This window comes from Dendrobates tinctorius, unplaced genomic scaffold (genome assembly GCF_039654945.1).
Source record: "Dendrobates tinctorius isolate UK_male_01 unplaced genomic scaffold, ASM3965494v1 ptg000032l, whole genome shotgun sequence".
NCBI classification, from domain to species: Eukaryota; Metazoa; Chordata; class Amphibia; order Anura; family Dendrobatidae; genus Dendrobates; species Dendrobates tinctorius.
Window position 1 is genome coordinate 36356546 of NW_027361700.1, and position 18861 is coordinate 36375406.

The 18861-nt window shown below is 44.1% G+C and overlaps 1 protein-coding gene across 1 annotated transcript in view; it reads right to left on the reverse strand.

The window, feature by feature from the left end:
• Window positions 1-7254, reverse strand: part of TMEM98 (transmembrane protein 98) — a 110928-nt gene extending 103674 nt beyond the window's left edge. The window contains exon 1 of the mRNA XM_073572734.1: window positions 7207-7254. The gene's annotated coding sequence lies outside the window, so the exon portion shown is untranslated. The remainder of the gene's footprint in view (window positions 1-7206) is intronic.
• Window positions 7255-18861: the final 11607 nt, after the last annotated feature.

The following is an 18861-nucleotide window of genomic DNA, read 5'->3' on the forward strand; positions in this document are numbered from 1 at the left end:
GAGATTGACTTCAGCTCCAGTTTTACGGCGACCTGATGTCTCACTTCCATTTCAGGTGGAGGTAGATGCTTCTGAGATTGGTGCAGGAGCTGTTTTGTCCCAAAAAGACCCTGTGACTTCTAAGATAAATCCTTGTGCCTTATTTTCTCGTAAGTTCTCCCCATCTGAACGCAATTATGACGTGGGCAATCGGGAATTGTTGGCCATGAAGTGGGCATTTGAGGAGTGGAGACATTGGTTGGAGGGAGCTAGACATCAAGTTGTGGTCCTCACCGATTACAAGAATTTGATTTATCTGGAGTCGGCCAAATACTTGAATCCTAGACAGGCTAGATGGGCCTTGTTTTTCACGCGTTTTAATTTTGTGGTCTCTTTTCTTCCAGGCACTAAGAATGTTAAGGCAGACGCTCTTTCTAGGAGTTTCTTTGCTGATTCTCTTAATGTGACCGAGTCTACTACCATCCTAGGTGAGGGGGTAGTTGAGGGGGTAGTTCTTTCTGTCATTTCGCCCGATTTGAGATGCACCCTGGAGGAATTTCAGGAGGATAAACCTGAGCGTTGTCCTATGGGAAAATTGTATGTTCCTGACCAGTGGAGGAAGAGAATGATGTCTGAAGTTCATTGCTCTATATTGGCTGGTCATCCAGGTATTTTTGGTACCAGAGATTTGGTGAGTCGGTCTTTTTGGTGGCCAGCCTTATCTCGTGTTGTCAGGAATTTTGTGCAGTCCTGTGGGACTTGTTCTCGGTCTAAATCCTGCTCTCGTTCTGGTGGGTTGCTGATGCCTCTGCCGTTGCCCAAGAGACCATGGACCCATATCTCAATGGATTATATTTCTGATCTTCCTGTCTCTCAGAGAATGACTGTGATCTGGGTGATTTGTGATAGATTTTCGAAGATGGTCCATCTTGTACCACTCCCAAAGTTGCCTTCTTCCGCTGAGTTGGTGCCCTTGTTTTTACAACAGGTGGTTCGGTTGCATGGGATTCCTGAGAACATTGTGTCAGATAGAGGAGTCCAGTTTGTTTCCAGTTTTTGGAAAGCCTTTTGTTCCAGTCTGGGAATTCAGTTATCCTTCTCCTCCGCGTTTCATCCCCAGACTAATGGGCAGACTGAGAGAACAAACCAGACCTTGGAGTCTTATTTAAGATGTTTTATATCTGCTGATCAGGATGATTGGGTTTCATTTTTGCCCTTGGCCGAATTCATGCTGAACAATAGAGCTAGTTCTGCCACTTTGATGTCACCCTTTTTCTGTAACTTTGGGTTTCATCCTCGATTCTCTTCAGGGCAAGTGGAATCTTCGTCCTGCCCAGGTGTGGATACTGTGGTTGAGCGAATGCAGCAGATATGGCACCAAGTAGTGGATAAGTTGTCACTCTCTCGGGAAAAGGCCAGCGATTTTCCAACCGACGTAGGACCATTGGTCCCCAGTTTAATGTGGGTGATATGGTCTGGTTGTCGTCTAAGAATATTCCTATAAAGGTTGCATCTCCAAAATTTAAGCCAAGATTTATTGGACCTTATAAAATTCTGGAGATTCTTAATCCTGTTTCTTTTCGATTGGCTCTTCCAGTTACGTTCAAGATTCATAATGTATTTCATAAATCACTGTTGAAGAGGTTTGTTGAGCCAGTGGTTCCTATGGCAGCACCTCCTGACCCTGTATTGGTTAAAGGCAATATGGAATATGAGGTAGAGAAAATATTGGATTCTCGTTTGGTTAGACGGAGACTCCAGTATTTGGTCAAATGGAAGGGTTTTGGCCAGGAGGATAATTCTTGGGTCTCTGCCTCTGATATTCATGCCAATAAATTGGTTCGTGCTTTTCACCGGACCCATCCTGATCGGCCTGGTGGCGTGGATGAGGGTTCGGTGATCCCTCCTCAAGGGGGGGTTACTGTTGTGAGTTCATTCTCTGGTCCCCGAGTGGTGAGTTTGCCTTCCAGACTCCCTCTGGTGGTGACAGGAGGTGGTGAGGCTGATTTGGTCAGTGGAGATCTACCACCTGATGGTGATGATGACGATTGGACCTCAGGAATCTTAGATTGGATTTAAGACTGCCGACGCCCTAAGTCAGTGCTGGTGATTTCTTCAGGCTGCTCAGGTCTTGGTTTTCAGCTCTGTTCCAGCCTTCTCAAAGCTAAGTGTTTTTGGTAATGTTCACACTTGATTTTGTTGGTCTATTCAGTTTTTTGTGTGTTCAGCCAGCCCCGGCTGGGCTGTGCTGAATTTCCACTATTATTTATCTGTATTTGCCAATTTGCTTTTTAGTCCCTTATTAGATTGGCCTCTTTTTGCTCTGTCTCAGAATATTTCAGAGTACTGATATAGTGGGAGAAGTCTAGTGACTTCAGGGTTAATTTTGTTATCAGAAGTGTTGGACATTATTTTGTAGGGTTTTTTGGCAGATTGCAGACAGTGTCTTTCCTTTCCTGTTCTTTATAGCCAGTTGGGCCCCATCATTTGCTCAGCCTATTTTCCTGCCTGTGTTTGTGTTTTCATCTTGCTTCACTGTCAATTCATGTGTGGGGGCTGTCTATTCCTTTGGGGTCTGCTCTGGGACTGTTAGTTTTCCCTTTTCTTGCTTTAGGTTTATGTAGTCCTCCGGCGGTGACGAGGCGTCTAGGAACATCGTAGGAACGCTCCACTGCTACTGTTAGTTAGTTAGTCTCAGAATCACTGGGATATGAGTTATTACCTCATAAATTGACAGTGGTCAAAATTGTAAAAATTGGCTGGTCAGGAAGGTGAAAACAGGCTGGGAGGTGAAAGGGTTAAAGAGGTGTTCTGATACGCTGACCTCCAACCCATATTCCACAGAGACCACAGACTGAAAGCAATATTCTCGGAACTGCCACTGCTCTCCTACAAATGGCCTCGCAACCTAAGGAATATCCTTGTCAGAAGTACCCTCGCATCACCTTCAGAGACAGGCGCAGTCCCCTGTAACAGTAAGAAATGCAAGACCTGCACCCACATATCACCAACAGATAAAGTCCCCATACCAAACACAAATCAGGACTCTAAGATCATGGACTCTTTTTCATGTACATCCTCCAATTTCGTGTACATGATACAGTGTACAAGGTGCAATGCAGGGACATACATCGGGGAAACTAAGCAAAAACTACAAACAAGGATGAATCTGCATAGACATACGATAAAAAATGAGCTGGACACACCTGTAGGGATACACTTCTCTAGACCTGGACACAGCTTGGCAGATCTAAAACTCCTAATATTGAAAGGTCATTTTAATAGTGACAGAGAAAGGAAGATTTGGGAGTTTAAATTTATAAATATGTTCCAATCGCTAACAATAGGACTGAATTTGACACCTGGGTTCATGACTCATTACATGAACACAGTTCACACCTCCACAAGAAGGTCTTCAGATCTCTAATAGAACATTTGGTCCTCATCTGCATGTGTAACAAAAACCTTAATTTGATTTCCTTGGCCTGTCTATAGCTAGCATCATCTCATGTCCTGTTGTAATTCCTATTTAAATGTTGCCATCTTTTCTCAGTAATTCACTTGTAATCTACCCTGATGAAAGGGCCTTTTGAGCCCTGAAAGCTTGCTTGCAAATATAATTTCTCTGGTTAGCCAATAAAGGTATCACACCTTGAATACTTTTCTCAATTTTTTGGGGGGACATAAGTATTTACATCTGTCACTTCCCTTAAACGATTCATTATCAGTGGGTGGCACTGATTTCACTCATCCTGCTTGTATCACTGCCCTTTGCTGCTGATTTTTATGAGGTCAGTGGTAAAAGCTGTGGGGCAGCGCTGATATCACTTACACTGCTTCTATCACCAGCAAGGAAAGAAACTGTGGTAAGTGACTTTAGTACAGCCTCTGATGTCCTGTTCCAGGCAGGTTGATTGATGCTGCTGGGAATGTGGATTCTGTCAAACGATATCTTGCAAGAAGTGAAGTAGAAGCACATTTAAGGATTAGCTGTACAGTAAGAAGTGAAGTCTATTTTATAAAATAGCAAATTTTCAAAGTGCTAAGGTTGTAAAAATAGATATTTATAAAGGACATTTTAGGTATTAGTGACAGTGGTAAACATACACGGATAAAAGAAAACTACAATCATACAGATACACTCACAAAACAACAAATTGGAAAACAGGAGAAATAGGAAGGATGAAACCAGTTGGGAGAAGATAAGCATAAACATGCAACCAACTCCACCCAAAAATCTCCTAAAAAACTCTCCAACTGCCTACTCCAAACTCTGAAGTTCTCCTTCAACACTAAACCAGGAAGTGTGAACTATCGCTGGCAATTCCCAAATGTCAGTGGCGAGCATATATATCAGAGGGAAGTGGCCAACACAAAACAGCTGAGACAATTCAGGATGGAGAGCTAAAGGAGATCAACAACTGACTAACCCTTACATTGACAGAGCAAGGAAAAACCTGCACTGTTTAGTAGGATGCAGAAGCAGTTGTAATCAGTGCAGAAGTTCGTGTAACCAGATGCCACTATCTTCTGGCCCCACTCTGTTGCGGTATCTCTGTGTCAGTACCCCTTCATAAATGAGACCTCCGGAACATTAGGACCATGTTTATCTAGAAGTAAAGTGTGAAAAGACCGGACCAATCTGATCTCATGAACATCAGATGCTGGTACCCACATTGCCACATTTTCTCCTCAAGACATAACCCTTGCAATGTATCAAATTTTGAAGAGACCGATGGCATCACCTGCAGAAGCGGATTATGGAACCAAGCGTTCAACTCACCTAGTCGATTGCTTTGATTACATGTGCCTGAGTATGTTGGTGGTAGTAAGGCTGGTAGTGGTAAGGCCCTTGCTGATTTTGGTACAGCACAGGTTGCAAATTACTATTCCTTTATCATCTGAACTGTCTTTAAAAAAGCGCCAAACTGGGGAACACTTAACCCTTGGCTTGGGAACTTGTGTGTGGGTACTCTGGGGAACAGTTGCCAGCCTTCTCCTTCTGGTCACCTCATTGTCTCCTCCTGCCTGTTGATGTGATGCAGATCCCTCCCCATCTGCACTGCTGGCCTCGCTCTGCATGGCGGCACCTTCCCAGGTTGGGTCAATGACTTCATCGTCTAGCACTTTGTCTTCCACTTTCACACTCTGGTCCTCCTGGTTTGTTAACTTAGCAAAACCACTTATTGGCAACTGTCTCATCATAATCTACCACTTGAGAAACTAACTGCCGTTCTCCACCATCATCTTCTGACCATGACTACTCAAATATTTGGGCATCACTATACTCAAGCTGCTCATGTCCCTTTTGAAATGTGCAGGGTCAGAGGCCAGAATTATTAGATGTAAATGTAAAGTGCTCCTAGGAGTATCTAAGTGTGGGATCACTTGTCTCCTGGGACTCGCCATATTGGGAGGAAGGAGAATCAGGGTGAGGATTATGTGGTCTAGACTCTTTGCTAGTGAGATGGACCATGTGGAAGATAGGTGGTGGTGCTGGGAAACATACTGGAAGCATTATCTTCCATACAACCAACCACCTGTTCGCACTTTACAGGCTTCAAGCGTGTTGTCCAGCATCCCCCTGCAAAGTGGGACAACAAGCTAGGTCTCGTGGATGAGCATATTGTGCTCCCACAGCAGGTGCAATTTCAGACTTTGCATGCACCATCAGCAGTATGTCAAGTTACCCGTCCCTTACCGCACGCCTTGCACATTTTAAATTAGGTATATAGTTATATGCCTACAATCTTTCCAGTATAAATAGGGAAAAGAAAATATAAAGCCCTGAAAAGATATGTCCATGTTTGTTTGCAGACTGTGTGTCTGTGCAAAAATCTCTAAGGCATTTTCAATTTTACTTCAATTTTGCCTATACAAGTCTATGGGTCCTTGGTATTAGTGCACAATAAGTGTGCTGTTTGGGATTAAAAGTGTTGTCTGGTCTAAAACTACAAGTCTGCATTCATTCTATATGACTGCAGACTTGTGAATCCTCACATCACTCACACTGCATGCTGTGAGGATTCTCCGGTTCGGCTTCGGGAGAAGAGGAGGCGTGACTGCAAGTATTTGATTTGAATACCTGCGGTCATATGCCAACTAGACTGTCTGGCCTTGGTCAATGCAATGGTATTGAGCTAGGCTGCATACAGACTAGTCGAAATATGTCTGGTAGTATGCAAATCTCATACTTGTTGTCACATGATCGCTTACTGCCGGTGCCTGCACTGATGAATCCTCACAGTGCGCAGTGCACGCGATGTGACTATTCACAAGTCTGCAGTCACATGAAGTGACTGCAGACTTGTTGTTTTATACCAGACAAGCCCTTTAACATTGCATAGGATAGAAGCTGTATCCTTTATTTATATATCCATAAGTGAAAAGCACTGATGACACACTGACCATACACTGATGACACTTGGATCCAAAACATTCATGACACCTGTACTATTTTTGGGGGGTATGTGAAGAAACACAGAAGTCTGAATGAGCCTTAGACCTTACTTAGTTGTTCTCGTATGTAAAAACATGGGACCGTTGTTCATTTTTGATCCTTGTAATTTAGAATTCAAGGGAAAAGGGTTTTGCATTATGTATAATTTACATCAATTAGCCTTCAACGTTTCACACTAAAGAAAATAGAATTGAAAACAAAAATTGAGAAAAGTCAATAATAGGATTAAAATTCCTGCTGTTTTACACAAGCTGGATTAGTCACACAGGTTTTAAAGAGCCCCTATCCAAAGTGTACAATGTTATATAGACCACATCATATCTGGGAGTACTTGTTAATAAAGTTATGTGGATTTTGCAACTTTTGGAAAAAGCTAAAAAAAAAATGTGGGCTAATTCTAAAGTTGAACTGTTTCAAAATTGATTCAATAACAATACATAAAAACATAAAAAGAGAAAATATAAAAATATTTTGAATAAAATAAGAATGTATCAAAGGCTTCATATAAAGGGGCCAACATCATTTTTCTCTATACATACATGAAGTTCAAGAAGAAAAAACAGTCAAGAAGAGATAAATCATCTTACCCTTCCCCCGTAAACCAGGCGTATAAAGCTCACGATACTACCAGGGCAAGTTTTATTCCTAATATACCTAATATAACGTAGCCCAACCTTTTGTCATCTCAGTGTATATGGAGGTAATATATCAATAGGTAACATAACGGCGGGAAGGTAATACATGAAAAGGGAGAAAAGTAACTTTACCTTTTGTTCTCAGTTTCCTCCATTCCCACATTCCTGTTCTTATCTGAGACTCTGGGAGAAAGAACACATTCCAGCCTGACAGATTGCAGAGAACCTAGCCCTGTGCATTATGGGATTAGTCAGTGCACTCAGAGCACACACACAAATTAGCAATATATACATTTTTTTTCTCCATATATTAACCCCTTCACCCCCAAGGGTAGTTTGCACGTTCATGACCGGGCCAATTTTTACAATTCTGACCACTGTACCTTTATGAGGTCATAACTCTGGAACGTTTCCATGGATCCCGGGGATTCTGACATTGTTTTCTCGTGACATATTGTACTTCATGTTAGTGGTAAAATTTCATTCAAATAACTTGCGTTTATTTGTGAGAAAAACGGAAATTTGGCGAAAATTTTGAAAATTTCGCAATTTTCCAACTTTGAATTTTTATGCCCTTAAATCACAGAGATACGGCACACAAAAAACTTGATAACTAACATTTCCCACATGTTTACTTTACATCAGCACAATTTTGGAACCAAAATTTTTTTTTGTTAGGAAGTTATAAGGGTTAAAAGTTGACCAGCGATTTCTCATTTTTACAACACCATTTTATTTTTAGGACCACATCACATTTGAAGCCACTTTGAGGGGTCTATATGATAGAAAATACCCAAAAGTGACACCATTCTAAAAACTGCACCCCTTAAAGTGCTCAAAACCACATTCAAGAAGTTTATTAACCCTTTAGGTGTGTCACAGGAATTTTTTTGAATATTTAAAAAAAAATGAACATCTAACTTTTTTTCATAAAAAAAATACTTCAGGTTCAATTTTTTTTATTTTACCAAGGGTAACAGGAGAAATTGGACTGCAAAAGTTATTGTGCAATTTGTCCTGAGTACGCAGATACCTGATATGTGGGGGGAACCACTGTTTCGGTGCATGGCAGAGCTCAGAATGGAAGGAGCGCCGTTTGACTTTTTCAATGCAAAATTGGCTGGAATTCAGATTGGACGCCATGTCACGTTTGGAGAGCCCCTGATGTACCTAAACAGTGGAAACCCCCTACAAGTGACCCCATTTTGGAAACTAGACCCCCCAAGGAACTTATCTAGATATGTGGTGAGAACTTTGAACCCACAAGGGCTTTACAGAAGTTTATAACGTACAGCGGTACAATTAAAAAATCATATTTTTTCCACAAAAATGATCTTTTCACCCCAATTTTTATTTTCCCAAGGGTAACAGGACCATAAAAGTTATTGTGTAATTTGTCCTGAGTACGCTGATACCCCACATGTGGGGGTAAACCACTATTTGGGCGCATGGCAGAGCTCGGAAGGGAAGCAGCGCCATTTGACGTTTTTGGCTGGAATTGAGATCGGACACCATGTCGCGTTTGGAAAACCCCTGATGTACCAAAACAGTGGAAACCCCCCACAAATGACACCATTTTGGAAACTAGACCCCCTAAGGAACTTATCTAGATGTGTGGTGAGAACTTTGAACCCCCATGGGCTTCACAGAAGTTTATAACATAAAGCCATACAATTAAAAAATCATATTTTTTCCACAAAAATGATCTTTTCACCCTCAATTCTTATTTTTCCAAGGGTAACAGGACCCTAAAAGTTATTGTGCAATTTGTCCTGAGTACGCTGATACGCCACATGTGGGGGTAAACCACTATTTGGGCGCATGGCAGAGCTCGGAAGGGAAGCAGCGCCATTTGACGTTTTTGGCTGGAATTGAGATCGGACACCATGTCGCGTTTGGAAAACCCCTGATGTACCAAAACAGTGGAAACCCCCCACATATGACACCATTTTGGAAACTAGACCCCCTAAGGAACTTATCTAGATGTGTGGTGAGAACTTTGAACCCCCATGGGCTTCACAGAAGTTTATAACATAAAGCCATACAATTAAAAAATCATATTTTTTCCACAAAAATGATCTTTTCACCCTCAATTCTTATTTTTCCAAGGGTAACAGGACTGTAAAAGTTATTGTGCAATTTGTCCTGAGTACGCTGATACCCCACATGTGGGGATAAACCACTATTTGGGCGCATGGCAGAGCTCGGAAGGGAAGCAGCGCCATTTGACGTTTTTGGCTGGAATTGAGATCGGACACCATGTCGCGTTTGGAAAACTCCTGATGTACCAAAACAGTGGAAACCCCCCACAAATGACACCATTTTGGAGCTAGACCCCCCAAGGAACTTATCTAGATGTGTGGTGAGCACTTTGACCCCCCCAGTGCTTCACAGAAGTTTATAATGCCCGGGCGTGAAAATAAAAAATTCGTATTTTTTCCACAAACATGATCTTTTAGTCACCATTTTTTTATTTTCCCAAGGGTACCAGGAGAAATTGGACCCCAAAAGTTGTTGTCCAATTTGTCCTGAGTATGCTGATACCCCATATGTGGGAGAAAACTACTGTATGGGCACACGTCGGGGATCGGAAGGGAAGTAGTGACGTTTTGGAATGCAGACTTTGATGGAATGGTCTGCGGGTGTCATGTTGCCTTTGGAGAGCCCCTAATGTACCTAAACAGTGGAAACCCCCCACAAATGACACCATTTTGTAAACTAGACCCCCCAAGGAACTTATCTAGATGTGTGGTGAGCACTTTGAACCCCCCAGTGCTTCACAGAAGTTTATAACGCCCGGGCGTGAAAATAAAAAATTCGTATTTTTTCCACAAACATGATCTTTTAGTCACCATTTTTTTATTTTCCCAAGGGTACCAGGAGAAATTGGACCCCAAAAGTTGTTGTCCAATTTGTCCTGAGTATGCTGATACCCCATATGTGGGAGAAAACTACTGTATGGGCACACGTCGGGGCTCGGAAGGGAAGTAGTGACGTTTTGGAATGCAGACTTTGATGGAATGGTCTGCGGGTGTCATGTTGCCTTTGGAGAGCCCCTAATGTACCTAAACAGTGGAAACCCCCCACAAATGACCCCATTTTGAAAACTAGACCCACTAAGGAACTTATCTAGATGTGAGGTGAGCACTTTGAACCCCCAAGGGCTTCACAGAAGTTTATAATGCCAGGGCATGAAAATAAAAAAATCGTATTTTTTCCAGAAACATGATCAATTAGTCCCCAATTTTTTCATTTTCCCAAGGGTAACAGGAGAAATTGGACCCCCAAAAGTTGTTGTCCAATTTGGCCTGAGTACGCTGACACCTCATATGTGGGAGAAAACTACTGTATGGACACACGTCGGGGCTCGGAAGGGAAGCAGTGACGTTTTGGAATGCAGACTTTGATGGAATGGTCTGCGGGTGTCATGTGCGTTTGGAGAGCCCCTGATGTACCTAAACTATTGAAACTCCCCACAAGTGACCCCATTTTGGACACTAGTCCCTCCACGGAACTTATCTAGATGTGTGGTGAGCACTTTGAACCCCCAAGTGCTTCACAGAAGTTTATAACACTCGGACGTGAAAATAAAAAAATCATTTTTTTCCACAAAAATGATATTTTTGCCCCCAATTTTTTATTTTCCTAAGGGTAACAGGAGAAATTGGACCCCAAAAATTGTTTTGCAATTTGTCCTGAGTAGGCTGATACCCTACATGTGGGGGTAAAACACTGTTTGGGCGCATGGCAGAGCTTGGAAGGGAAGGAGCACCATTTGACTTTTTCAACTCAGAATTGGCTGGAATTGAGATCAGACGCCATGTTGCATTTGGAGAGCCCCTGATGTGCCCAAACAGTGGAAACCCCCAATTATAACTCCAACCCTAACCCCAACACACCCCTAACCCTAATCTGAGCCCTAACTCTAGCCCTAACCCTAGCCCTAACCCTAGCCCTAACCCTAACCCTAGCCCTAACCCTAGCCCTAACCCTAACCCTAATGGGAAAATGGAGATAAATACTTTTTTTTAATTTTATTATTTTTCCCTAACTAAGGGGGTGATATCGGGGGGTTTGATTTACTATTTATGGCGGTTTTTATGTTTGGCGGCTGTCGCACGCTAAAAGACGCTTTTTATTGTAAAAATAGTTTTTGCATCACCACATATTGAGAGCTATAATTTTTCCGTATTTTGACCCACCGAGTCATGTGAGGTCTTATTTTTTGCGGGACGAGTTGACGTTTTTATTGGTACCATTTTCGGGCACGTGACATTTTTTGATCGCTTTTTATTCCTATTTTTGGGACGCAGAATGAACAAAAACCAGCGTTTCATGAATTTCTTTTGGGGGGGTGCGTTTACACCGTTCCGCGTGCGGTCAAATTGATAAAGCGGTTTTATTCTTCGGGTCAGTGCGGTTACAGCGATACCTCATTTAGGTCTTTTTTTATGTTTTTGTCGGTTTTATGCAATGAAAACTATTTTATATAAAAAATAATTATTTTTGCATCGCTTTATTCTGCGAGCTATAACTTTTTTAATTTTTCGCTGATGATGCTGTGTGGCAGCTCGTTTTTTGCGGGACAAGATGACGTTTTCAGCGGTACCATGGATATTTATATGCGTCTTTTTGATCGCGCGTTATTACACTTTTTGTTTGGCGGTATGATAATAAATCATTATTTTTTGCTTCGTTTTTTATTTTTATTTTTTAAGGGGTTCGCTAAAGGGGTTAACTAATGGGACAGTTTTATAGGGCGGATCATTACGGATGCGGCGATACCTAATATGTGTACTTTTATTGTTTTTTTTTTTATTATTTCCAAAAAATGGATTTATTGGGGGAATAATTTTTTTTTTTTTTTCTAATTTATTTGGCGATTTTTTTTTAATTATTTTAACACTTTTTTTTATTTTTTTTTACTTTATTAAATAGTCCCAGGTGGGACATCACTGTCCTGTGACAGATCGCTGATCTGTCACATCACAGATCACTGTGACAGATCAGCGATCTGACACAGGCACTGCTGAAGGCTTCCTCATGCCTGCGCTTTGCAGGCACTGAGGAAGCCAGCTTCCTCAGGCCCCCGAAGGCCCCCGTCGCCATCTTGGATTCGGGGGCCTGGAGGAAAGGAGTCCCCCGCAGCAGCGCTGCACATTGCGCTGCCGTGGGGGGCTCAGGGAAGCACGGAGGGAGGCCCCTCCCTGCCGATGCTTCCCTTTAACCCCCGGTACACCGTGATCATGTTTGATCACGGTGTGCAAGGGGTTAACGTGTCGGGGGCGGTCCGTGACCGCCCCTGACACATTGTGCCGGGTGTCAGCTGTGATAATCAGCTGACACCCGGCCGCGATCAGCGGCGCTCACCACGTGGGCGCCGCTGATCGCGCCGATGTACTATCCCGTCCATGGGCATAGTGGCCCAGGGCACATGGACGGGATAGTACGTCGGATGGCAGAAAGGGGTTAAAGCAACATAAAAAGCATAAAAAACCTATACATGCACATATATGTATAATATCACACGTATTATAAAATATGCATATAATTATATATTATATAATTATATATGTCTGCAACAAGCTTTCCTACATCCATGATCTTTTTGTCACTACCAAACTTTCCTTCCTCGCCATCACCGAAATCTGGCTCACCCCTTCTGACACAGCCTCTCCTGCTGCACTTTCGTATGGCGGCTTCCACCTTTCTCACACCCCCCGCCCCAGCAGCAAACATGGCGGAGGAGTTGGTTTTCTCCTGTCAGATACCTGCTCCTTCACCCCAATCCCACTGCCACCCTCTGTTACCCTCCCTTCCTTTGAGATGCACTCTGTGCGCATCTACTCCCCCTCCAACCTCCAACTGGCTGTCATCTACCGCCCCCCAGGGCCAGCCACCACCTTCTTTGACCACTTCACCACCTGGTTACTTCACTTCCTTTCCGCGGACATCCCTACTATCATCATGGGCGACTTCAACATCCCCATTGACACTTCCCTCTCAGCTGCCACTAAACTTCTATCTCTCACTTCCTCCTTCGGCCTCACTCAATGGTCTTCTACATCCACCCATAAAGATGGCCACACACTGGACCTCATCTTCACCCGCCTCTGCTCCCTATCTAACCTCTCTAACTCACCTCTTCCTCTCTCTGACCACAACCTGCTCACATTCTCTTCCCTCTTCACTCCATGTCTACAATCCCCACTCCACAAACTTTCACATCCTCGCAGGAATCTTAAACACCTTGACCTACACTCATTCTCTGAATCCCTCCTCCCTCTCACAGATATAAGTTCCTTACACAATGCAGATGACGCTGCTGCTCTATATAACACCACAATAGCTGTAGCTTTGGAATCCGCTGCCCCACTTACACATACCAAAACTCGCAAAATCAACACAGCCCTGGCACACCAGCCTGACCAAAGAGCTGAGGCGAGCTTCCAGGGCTGCTGAGCGCAGATGGAAAAGATCCCACTCCAACGATCACTTCATCGCATTCAAACAGTCCCTCACTACTTTCAAGACCACACTCGCCACAGCTAAACAAACCTACTTCTCATCTCTCATATCCTCACTGTCTCACAACCCTAAACAGTTATTCAACACCTTCAATTCTCTCCTCCGCCCCCCAGCACCTCCTCCCTCCCCACTCATCTCAGCTGAAGACTTTGCCTCATTTTTCAAGCAGAAAATTGATAACATCAGGGACAGTTTTGGTCAACAACCCCCAGAGCCCTTCCTCCTGACTTCCCAGCCCTCCACCTTCAAAACCAACTTCTCCACCTTTACAGAAGATCGACTCTCCACTCTACTCTCAAGATCACATCTCACCACCTGTGCACTCGACCCAATCCCATCCCACTTCATACCAAACCTCACCACAGTCTTCATCCCAACCCTAACCCATCTCTTCAACCTATCACTAACAACTGGTGTTTTCCCCTCAAGCTTTAAACATGCCTCCATCACACCTATCCTCAAAAAGCCCTCTCTTGACCCATCCTCTGTATCTAGCTATCGCCCTATATCACTTCTCCCCTACGCCTCCAAGCTACTGGAACAACACGTCTACCTTGAACTGTCCTCCCATCTCTCTTCTTGCTCCCTCTTCGACCGCTTACAATCTGGCTTCCGGTCACACCACTCCACTGAAACTGCCCTTACTAAGGTCACCAATGACCTCTTAACCGCCAAGAGCAAGCGACACTACTCTGTCCTCCTCCTGGACCTGTCGGCTGCCTTTGACACAGTGGACCATTCCCTATTATTACAGACCCTCTCATCCCTCGGCATCACAGACTTGGCCCTATCCTGGATCTCATCATACCTAACAGACCGGACATTCAGCGTCTCCCACTCACACACCACCTCCTCACCTCGCCCCCTATCTGTTGGAGTCCCACAAGGTTCAGTCCTTGGGCCCCTGCTGTTCTCTATTTACACCTTTGGCCTGGGACAGCTCATAGAATCTCATGGCTTTCAGTATCATCTTTACGCTGATGACACACAGATCTACATCTCTGGACCAGATATCACCTCCCTACTAAACAGAATCCCTCAATGTCTGTCCACTATTTCATCCTTCTTCTCCGCTAGATTTCTGAAACTCAACATGGACAAAACAGAATTCATCATCTTTCCCCCATCTCACGTGACCCCCCCTACGAACCTATCAATTACAGTAAATGACTGCCCACTCTCCCCAGTCCCACAAGCTCGCTGCCTCGGAGTAATCCTTGACGCTGATCTCTCCTTCAAACCACATATCCAAGCCCTTTCCACTTCCTGCCGACTTCAACTCAAAAATATTTCATGAATCCGTTCATTCCTCACCCAAGAATCTGCAAAAACCCTAGTCCATGCCCTCATCATCTCTCGCCTTGACTACTGCAACCTCATGCTCTGTGGCCTCCCCTCAAACACTCTTGCACCCCTCCAATCTATTCTAAACTCTGCTGCCCGACTAATCCACCTGTCCCCCCGCTATTCCCCAGCTTCTCCCCTCTGTCAATCCCTTCACTGGCTCTCAATTGCCCAGAGACTCCATTACAAAACCCTAACCATGACATACAAAGCCATCCACAACCTGTCTCCTCCATACATCTGTGACCTCGTCTCCCGGTACTTTCCCGCACGCAACCTCCGATCCTCACAAGATCTCCTTCTCTACTCCCCTCTTATCTCCTCTTCCCACAATCGCATACAAGATTTCTCTCGCGCATCACCCCTACTCTGGAACTCTCTACCACAACATATCAGACTCTCACCTACCATCGAAACCTTCAAAAAGAGCCTGAAGACCCACCTCTTCCGACAAGCCTACAACCTGCAGTAACCACCGATCGACCAAACCGCTGCACGACCAGCTCTACCCTCGCCTACTGTATTATCACCCATCCCTTGAAGATTGTGAGCCCTCGCGGGCAGGGTCCTCTCTCCTCCTGTACCAGTTATGACTTGTATTGTTTAAGATTATTGTACTTGTTTTTATGTATACTCCTCCTTACATGTAAAGCGCCATGGAATAATTGGCGCTATAACAATAAATAATAATAATAATAATATTATATATTATTATTTATTGTTATAGCACCATTTATTCTATGGCACTTTACATGTGAAAGGGTATGCATAATAAATACAAGTACAGTAATCTTGAACAATGCAAGTCACGACTGGTACAGGAGAGAGGACCCTACCCGCGAGGGCTCACAATCGACAAGGGATGGGTGAAGATACAATAGGTGAGGGGAGAGTTGGCCGAGCAACGGTATAGTTAATACACAGGTGTTTCTCACAAAATTAGAATATCATCAAAAATTTAATTTATTATCAGTTCTTCATTAGACACAGAGTGATCTATTTCAAGTGTTTATTTCTGTTAATGTTGATGATTATGGCTTACAGCCAATGAAAACCCAAAAGTCATTATCTCAGTAAATTAGAATACTTTATAACACCAGCTTGAAAAATGATTTTAAAATCTGAAATGTTGACCTACTGAAATGTATGTTCAGTAAATGCACTCAATACTTGGTCGGGGCTCCTGGAGGCGATCATCCTGTGGCACTGCTGAGGTGTTATGGAAGCCCAGGTTCCTTTGATAGCAGCCTTCAGCTCGTCTGCATTGTTGGGTCTGGTGTCTCTCATCTTCCTCTTGACAATAACTCATAGATTCTCTATGGGATTAATTTCAGGTGAGTTTGCTGGCCAGTCAAGCACAGTGATACTGTTGTTTTTAAACCAGGAATTGGTACTTTTGGCAGTGTGGACAGGCGCCAAGTCCTGCTGGAGAATGAAATTTCCATCTCCAAAAAGCTTGTTGGCAGAGGGAAGCATGAAGTGCTCTAAAATTTCCTGGTAGACGGCTGCGCTGACTTGACAATACACAGTGGACCTACACCAGCAGACAGACTACGAAGAGGAGGATGAATGAACTCATGGAGATCAACATCCGACACTGCGGAGACACCATCACGTGTTTCTCAACGCAGTGATTCTAGAGCACTGCCCCCATCCCTTATGGGAAATATGTAAAACATGCAAAACAGAAGCCGCGGAGACACCATCACGTGTTTCTCAACGCAAGCAGTGACCAGCCAGGTCTTTGCCCGGGAAGGAACAACCACGGGAAGGGCAGTCTCCAATGAAGGAAACCACCTATGCCAAAACATGGTATCCATCCACATACAGCTGTTTCGGGGTATTGCCCCTCATCAGTGTGGAGTAGGAAACTGGCTGGTAGGAGCAATGCCTAGTAAAAAGACTATGAAGAGGAGGATGAATGAACTCATGGAGATCAACATCCGACACTGCAGAGACACCATCACGTGTTTCTCAACGCAGTGATTCTAGAGCACTGCCCCCATCCCTTATGGGAAATATGTAAAACATGCAAAACAGAAGCCGCGGAGACACCATCACGTGTTTCTCAACACAAGCAATGACCAGCCAGGTCTTTTCCCGGGAAGGAACAACCACGGGAAGAGCAGTCTCCAATGAAGGAAACCACCTATGCCAAAACATGGTATCCATCCACATACAGCTATTTCGGGGTATTGCCCCTCATCAGTGTGGAGTAGGAAACTGGCTGGTAGGAGCAATGCCTAGTAAAAAGACTACGAAGAGGAGGATGAATGAACTCATGGAGATCAACATCCGACACTGCGGAGACACCATCACGTGTTTCTCAATGCAGTGATTCTAGAGCACTGCCCCCATCCCTTATGGGAAATATGTAAAACATGCAAAACAGAAGCCGCGGAGACACCATCACGTGTTTCTCAACGCAAGCAATGACCAGCCAGGTCTTTGCCTGGGAAGGAACAACCACGGGAAGCGCAGTCTCCAATGAAGGAAACCACCTATGCCAAAACATGGTATCCATCCACATACAGCTGTTTCGGGGTATTGCCCCTCATCAGTGTGGAGTAGGAAACTGGCTGGTAGGAGCAATGCCTAGTAAAAAGACTACGAAGAGGAGGATGAATGAACTCATGGAGATCAACATCCGACACTGCGGAGACACCATCACGTGTTTCTCAACGCAGTGATTCTAGAGCACTGCCCCCATCCCTTATGGGAAATATGTAAAACATGCAAAACAGAAGCCGCGGAGACACCATCACGTGTTTCTCAACACAAGCAATGACCAGCCAGGTCTTTGCCCGGGAAGGAACAACCACGGGAAGGGCAGTCTCCAATGAAGGAAACCACCTATGCCAAAACATGGTATCCATCCACACACAGCTGTTTCGGGGTATTGCCCCTCATCAGTGTGGAGTAGGAAACTGGCTGGTAGGAGCAATGCCTAGTAAAAAGACTACGAAGAGGAGGATGAATGAACTCATGGAGATCAACATCCGACACTGCGGAGACACCATCACGTGTTTCTCAACGCAGTGATTCTAGAGCACTGCCCCCATCCCTTATGGGAAATATGTAAAACATGCAAAATAGAAGCCGCGGAGACACCATCACGTGTTTCTCAACGCAAGCAATGACCAGCCAGGTCTTTGCCCGGGAAGGAACAACCACGGGAAGGGCAGTCTCCAATGAAGGAAACCACCTATGCCAAAACATGGTATCCATCCACATACAGCTGTTTCGGGGTATTGCCCCTCATCAGTGTGGAGTAGGAAACTGGCTGGTAGGAGCAATGCCTAGTAAAAAGACTACGAAGAGGAGGATGAATGAACTCATGGAGATCAACATCCGACACTGCGGAGACACCATCCCGTGTTTCTCAACGCAGTGATTCTAGAGCACTACACCAGCAGATGACATGGCTCCCCAAGCCATCACTGATTGTGGAAACTTCACACTAGACCTCAAACAGCTTGGATTGTGTGCCTCTCCATTCTTACTCTAGACTCTGGGACAGTCCATTACTTTTTCTCCTTGGCCCAGATAAAAGACTCTTCTGGCGTAGGAAAGATATCTATCTTTGTACCATGTTAGCCAGTAGGTAGAAGAATATTTAGGATTGAGAGTCCCCAGTGGTTGATACCTTTTAATGGTTAACTGAAAATATGGTAAAAAGTCTCAAAAGCTTGCAATTTGCTACCATCTTTTCAGTTAGCCATTAAAAGGTATCAACCACTGAGGACTCCCAATTCTAAATATTCTTCTTCTGGCGTATTATATTGGTCATGAGTGGCTTGACACAAGGAATGTGACACTTGGAGCCCATGTTCTGGATATGTCTGTGTGTGGTGGCTCTTGAAGCAATGACTCCACCAGCAGTCCACTCCTTGTAAATCTCCCCCAAATTTTTGA